Genomic DNA, 6,000 nt, shown 5'->3' with positions numbered 1-6,000 from the left:
CTCAGAAGTAAGTCGCATTCTGTTCAAGGGGGCTTATTCCCAGGAAAGTGTGTACAGGACTGCAGTCTGACAGCCCAGTCCAAGGCAGGTCAACTCAGAAGTCAGTCGCACTATAGTCAATGGTGCTTACTCCCAGGTAAGTGTGGATAGGATTGCAGCCTGCATCAGGCAGCCAGGTGTGCAGAGCCAATCTTGTGGGTTTTCAGGATCCCAGTGGTGGGGACAACCTGCACAATCTGCTTTCGGTGTGCTCTCCCCTGCAGCATGAGATCAGGGCTGCAGTGTGGGGTCATAGCGGGGCTTATATGATGGGCATCAGATTAGTTTAAAACACAGTGGGGAGGGTCTATTCTGATCCAACCTCCCCCCCCCTCCACCTGAGGAGTCTTCAGCAGCAGCCCCTCTCCCCCAGAGAATGCACTTGTGACATCCCCACCACTTTCCTCTCCACAGACCATTCCAGGGCCTGTTCAGTCATGAGTGTGAAAACCAAGCCCTTTATGGCCATATAATCTCTTTATTGCCCTTAGGGTGATCAAGTGGCCATAAACCCCTATGATCGATCACTTGGCACCCTTCGGGCCTCTCCCAGTCCAGTTACCAATAGCTCTGAAACAGTAGAGCTTCCAATTCTGGTAGCCAGGCCAAATTTGGGGAACCCTCCCCTGAGCCCTGCTCCAGCCTGAGCTCCCTCGGGTTCAACTTAAATCTTGGAGCAGGCTCCCAATACTGGGCCTGCAGGGTCCACCCCAGACACACTGGATTGTCTCCCACAATCAGTCCCTTCAACTTCACCAGTCCCAATAATCCAGTCAGTTGTAATAGATAGGATTTATTGAATATATGTTCAAAGAATAGTATCAGTCAAGATTTTAGGAATTTAGAATAGAGCACACCAATACAATACAACCTCAGTACTAATAAAACAATGAAGAAATAACTCCTGTCTCTAACTATCACTCACCAAAGCCTTAGTTTTCCAAAGTCCAGTCTAACCCATCTTGCTGCAGACAAGTTGGGTCACTCTTGCCAGGATGGTCAAGGATCTCGGGCCCCCTTAGCCAGAGGCAAAGCTAGAACAAAGGAAACTCTTTTCCCTCACCTTTATAGGTCTCCTGACCTATCCACCAATCAGAATTCAGTTCCAGCTGAACATTCTAGGGGTGGACCTGCCACAAGCCTTCTTACTCATGGTGGAATCCCCCCTCCCAACCTGAGAAGTTCAAGCTGAACCCTGTTGTTAATCAAGCTGGCCTTGGAGCCCACTTGGTAGCTTGGTAAGATATCTGCATACCCTGTGAAGTGGCCTCCTCCACAGTTCTCCCAGACCTGGTATGCACTAATTAGAAGTTGGTTACAGCTGGGGCCTTGCACTTGGGCCTAACGACATGGCTACAAGCAGAAACTTTCCTTGTTCAGATGTTACCTGGTCATTGATATTCCTTTTTTGGTCACAATGAGGAGAACTGAAACATCCAGTGGCAGGCTACAGGAGATGACCCAATGAAGGGTGCCCTGCAGCCTGCACCTGCCTGCCATTTCCACTGACCTGTGGCATACACAGCCACTGATTCAACCTGCTGTCCAGTCCCTTTGTTGCTCACTGAGAGCAAGCAAGAGGAGAATCAGAGCTGTGGCAACCCACCCTCTAGTGCCACTGCTACCAGGGCCAGCAGTGGCAGTGCTAGAGAAACAGAAGAACAACCCTGCCCTAATTGCTCCTTTCAGGATCACTCCATCATGTCCCCCACCCAAGGTGACCAGATGTCATAACTGCAAAAGAGGACACAGCACCCCAAAATGTAGGACATCTAAGCAAAATGTAGGACATGACAGCATCAAAGCTAAAAACACTCATATATTGATTTCATGTAGTTAAACACTATTTTATTATTAAATTTAAAACTATGTTACATATTACACATAATTTAGTAAATACAAGAAGGCTATGTGCTGACTGCAGGGGCCGCTCACAGGGGAAAAGAGGACATTTAAGTTCTTTTCCAGGACACAAGGCTAAAAAAGAGGACATGTCCTGGAAAAAGAAGACAGCTGGTCATCCTGCCCCCACCGCCTTCTTTCCTGGGCAGGGAAGAAGAAGGTGGGGGCAGAGTGGCCACTCCATTCCCCTTGTCTTGAGATCCCTTGACTGGTGGTTCCCGCCCTGCTGTGACTTCAAATATGACCTGGACTCAGCATTCTGGGAGTGGGCTAAGCATTCTTGAAGCTAACCTAGGCATTCGGAGAGTAGATTCCTCTCTAGCGGCTGGGTGGGAACCAGCAGAGGACACACCTCAAGGTACGAAAACAGCGCAGAGCTCCCCTCCCTCCTTCTTGCCCAACCTGTTGTAAATGGGCAAGATGGTGACAGTGGTAGGGCATGCATTAGAAGACAACAAAAAGGAATAAGTGGGGAAAATGGGGGGAGTGCACTTCAGGCACTAGTTCAACTTTGGCCCAGCCTGCCTCCTTTCCTTTGCCTGTGCTCCTACTGCCACTATTCCCATTCCGCCTCCCATACACTTGCTCTGACTTTTGTAAAGCAAAAGGTGGGGAATAAAACCAGGAAATGAAGAGGTGGGGTAGAATGGAGACTCTCTTGCCTACTGCTCCTCCACACTTCCTGTTCCATTCCTTACTCTCTGTCTTTTCATCAGGCAGAGTGGGTGGGAGAAAGAGTAGTGACAACAGTAGTGGCTGTTGCCACTGTCACAAATCAGTATGGGGGGATGCTGACAAACTCAGGGAGGCAGCCAGCAGAGGCTGCCAACTTGCTGCCTGCGGTGGCCACCTCTCCATGCTTCATTAGCAGGCTGGTCATATGAGGAATCACTGGGAGGGGGGCAACTCTCTCCCCCAGTGCAACAGCACAAGACTGCTGAGCTCTGGAGCTAGTAAGCAGGTTCCTGTTCTAGTCCTGAACTAGTAGCCCTGATTTACTATAGCAGGGTGGCCCTGCTTTTCTATTGCCTGTAGCAGGGGTGGCCAAACTGCAGCTTGGGAGCCACATGCGATTCCTTGACATATAATGTTTGGCTTGTGGAGATCCGCTTGCTGAGCCTCTTTTTGCGTCACAATTAATATAAAAGGCAAATGAAACAATTTTTAAACTGTATAATTATTTACCGCGTATAATCTGAGAGTCCACTGAATTAATGATGAATTAAATCTAATGTTCATGGTTAAATGCTTCATGGTTCATAAAATGCTTCTTAAATACAGTGGCTCTCAAACATCTGAAGTTTATGATATGTGGCTCCTCTGTTAAGCAAGTTTGGCAACCCCTGCCCTATAGCAATGACTGCTGATGGCTGCAGTACCAGCTGGTTGTTCCTTTCCCATTTCTGGTTGACATGCAGAAACTACAACATTCCTTCCAGAATGCTGAAGAATATAGTGTATTTGAGGAAAACCAACCCTCCCCCTTTACCCCTCCCTTTTCTGGTGTTGTCTCCTGCTTGCAAAAGGAAAAAGACAAGACCAAACAGTAGCACTAATAACAGTCTGTACATGTTATTTGTGGGCCCCAATGGGTTTAGAGGTGAACTGAGGTTTGGGCACACATGCTAACCCCTGACACTATTGTTATCCCCGCATTCTCGAATAATATTTGAAGCTATTAGGGCTCTGCTGAAAGAGGCCTTTTAGAGAAGGTGATGAATTAGAACTGGAAGGAACGCTTTTCCTCCTGGTTCTAGTTCTTCAGGTGGACCCTTGGTTTCAAAATGGTAAATGATCTTTAACATTTATTGCATCAAGGATTATAGATAATTAAGATCAGGGAATGCACACAATGAAAGCCAACCCCCCTAACATAGTAAAGCAATGGTTCCCAAACTTTTTAGCACTGGGACCCACTTTTAAAAATGATACTCCATTGGGACCCACTTACCTTTAAGAGACTTTTTTTTTAAAGTTTCATTTTACCAGCTGCTCAAGTCTCTGTCTTTATCCTTTTTACTATGGTGTCGAGGACTGCCTTCTGGAGCATTTGTTGAGCTCCACATTGATCAGATTGGGATCATTCTGGTAGCCTTGCGTTCCTCTTAGCCTCTGGTTCCAATAAGGTGGCTCACAACAGTGGTTAAAAATACAAAAACCAATAGATATGTGTTAATTTAAGAAAAAATCAATCACTAAAAACAAAACACAATAAAACAAATGATGATGAGCAAAACAGAAGGAACAATTAGTAAGAGCAAATCAACAAAAAGCCTGATGGAACAGAAAAGTTTTTACTACTCATTTCAAAGCTGGTAGTGTTGGGTCAGCAGGGCACCTCAGGAAAGCACATTCAGACTTAAGGGCCAATCCTATCCAACTTTCCAGCACTGGTACAGTGGCAATGCAGCCCCAAGGTAAGGGAACGAATATTCCCATACCTTGAGGAGGTCTTTGTGACTGCCTCCCCACCACAGGATGCAATGCCTACCCCATGGGCACAGCTACACCGGCACTGGAAAATTGGATAGGATTTGGCCCTTAGAGGGCTACCACTGTAAATGCCCTAATCTGTGATTCAGCCAACCAAGTCCAAGTTAAGGAAGTAATGCAAAGCTGTGTGTGGGCAGATCAATGTGAAAGGGGGAAGTCCTTCAGGTAGCAAGGACTCAAGCCATCTAGAGATGAGTTAGAGAGGTTGTAAAGAGCAAGGAAGCTTCCTTCCGTAAATGGAAGTCTTGCCCTAATGAGGAGAATAAAAAGGAACATAAACTGTGGCAAAAGAAATTTAAGGTGGTGATATGGGAGGCCAAGCGAGACTATGAGGAACGCATGGCCAGCAACATTAAGGGGAATAATAAAAGCTTCTTCAAATATGTTAGAAGGAGGAAACCCGCCAGAGAAGCAGTTGGCCCTCTGGATGGTGAGGGAGAGAAAGGGGAGATAAAAGGAGACTTAGAGATGGCAGAAAAATTAAATGAGTTCTTTGCATCTGTCTTCATGGCAGAAGACCTCGGGCAGATACCGCTGCCCGATCGGCCCCTCCTGACCGAGGAATTAAGTCAGATAGAGGTTAAAAGAGAAGATGTTTCAGACCTTATTGATAAATTAAAGATCAATAAGTCACCGGGCCCAGATGGCATCCACCCAAGAGTTATTAAGGAATTGAAGAATGAAGTTGCTGATCTCTTGACTAAAATATGCAACTTGTCCCTCAAAACGGCCACGGTGCCAGAAGATTGGAGGATAGCAAATGTCATGCCAATCTTTAAAAAGGGAAAGAAGGGGGACCCAGGAAACTATAGGCCGGTCAGCCTAACATCTATACTGGGTAAGATGGTGGAATGCCTCATCAAAGGTAGGATCTCAAAACACATAGACGAACAGGCCTTGCTGAGGGAGAATCAGCATGGCTTCTGTAAGGGTAAGTCTTGCCTCACGAACTTTATAGAATTCTTTGAAAAGGTCAACAGGCATGTGGATGCGGGATAACCTGTAGACATTATATATCTGGACTTTCAGAAGGCGTTCGACACGGTCCATCACCAAAGGCTATTAAAAAAACTCCATAGTCAGGGAATTAGAGGACAGGTCCTCTCATGGATTGAGAACTGGTTGAAGGCCAGGAAACAGAGAGTGGGTGTCAATGGGCAATTTTCACAATGGAGAGAGGTGAAAAGCAGTGTGCCCCAAGGATCTGTCCTGGGACCGGTGCTTTTCAACCTCTTCATAAATGACCTGGAGACAGGGGTGAGCAGTGAGTTGGCTAAGTTTGCAGATGACACCAAACTTTTCCGAGTGGTGAAGACCAGAAGTGATTGTGAGGAGCTCCAGAAGGATCTCTCCAGACGGGCAGAATGGGCAGCAAAATGGCAGATGCGTTTCAATGTCAGTAAGTGTAAAGTCATGCACATTGGGGCAAAAAATCAAAACTTCACATTAGGCTGATGGGTTCTGAGCTGTCTGTGACAGATCAGGAGAGAGATCTTGGGGTGGTGGTGGACAGGTCGATGAAAGTGTCGACCCAATGTGCGGCGGCAGTGAAGAAGGCCAATTCTA

Source organism: Tiliqua scincoides, chromosome 3 (assembly GCF_035046505.1).
Source record: "Tiliqua scincoides isolate rTilSci1 chromosome 3, rTilSci1.hap2, whole genome shotgun sequence".
In the NCBI taxonomy this organism is placed as follows: Eukaryota; Metazoa; Chordata; class Lepidosauria; order Squamata; family Scincidae; genus Tiliqua; species Tiliqua scincoides.
This window is presented reverse-complemented; position numbering follows the sequence as displayed.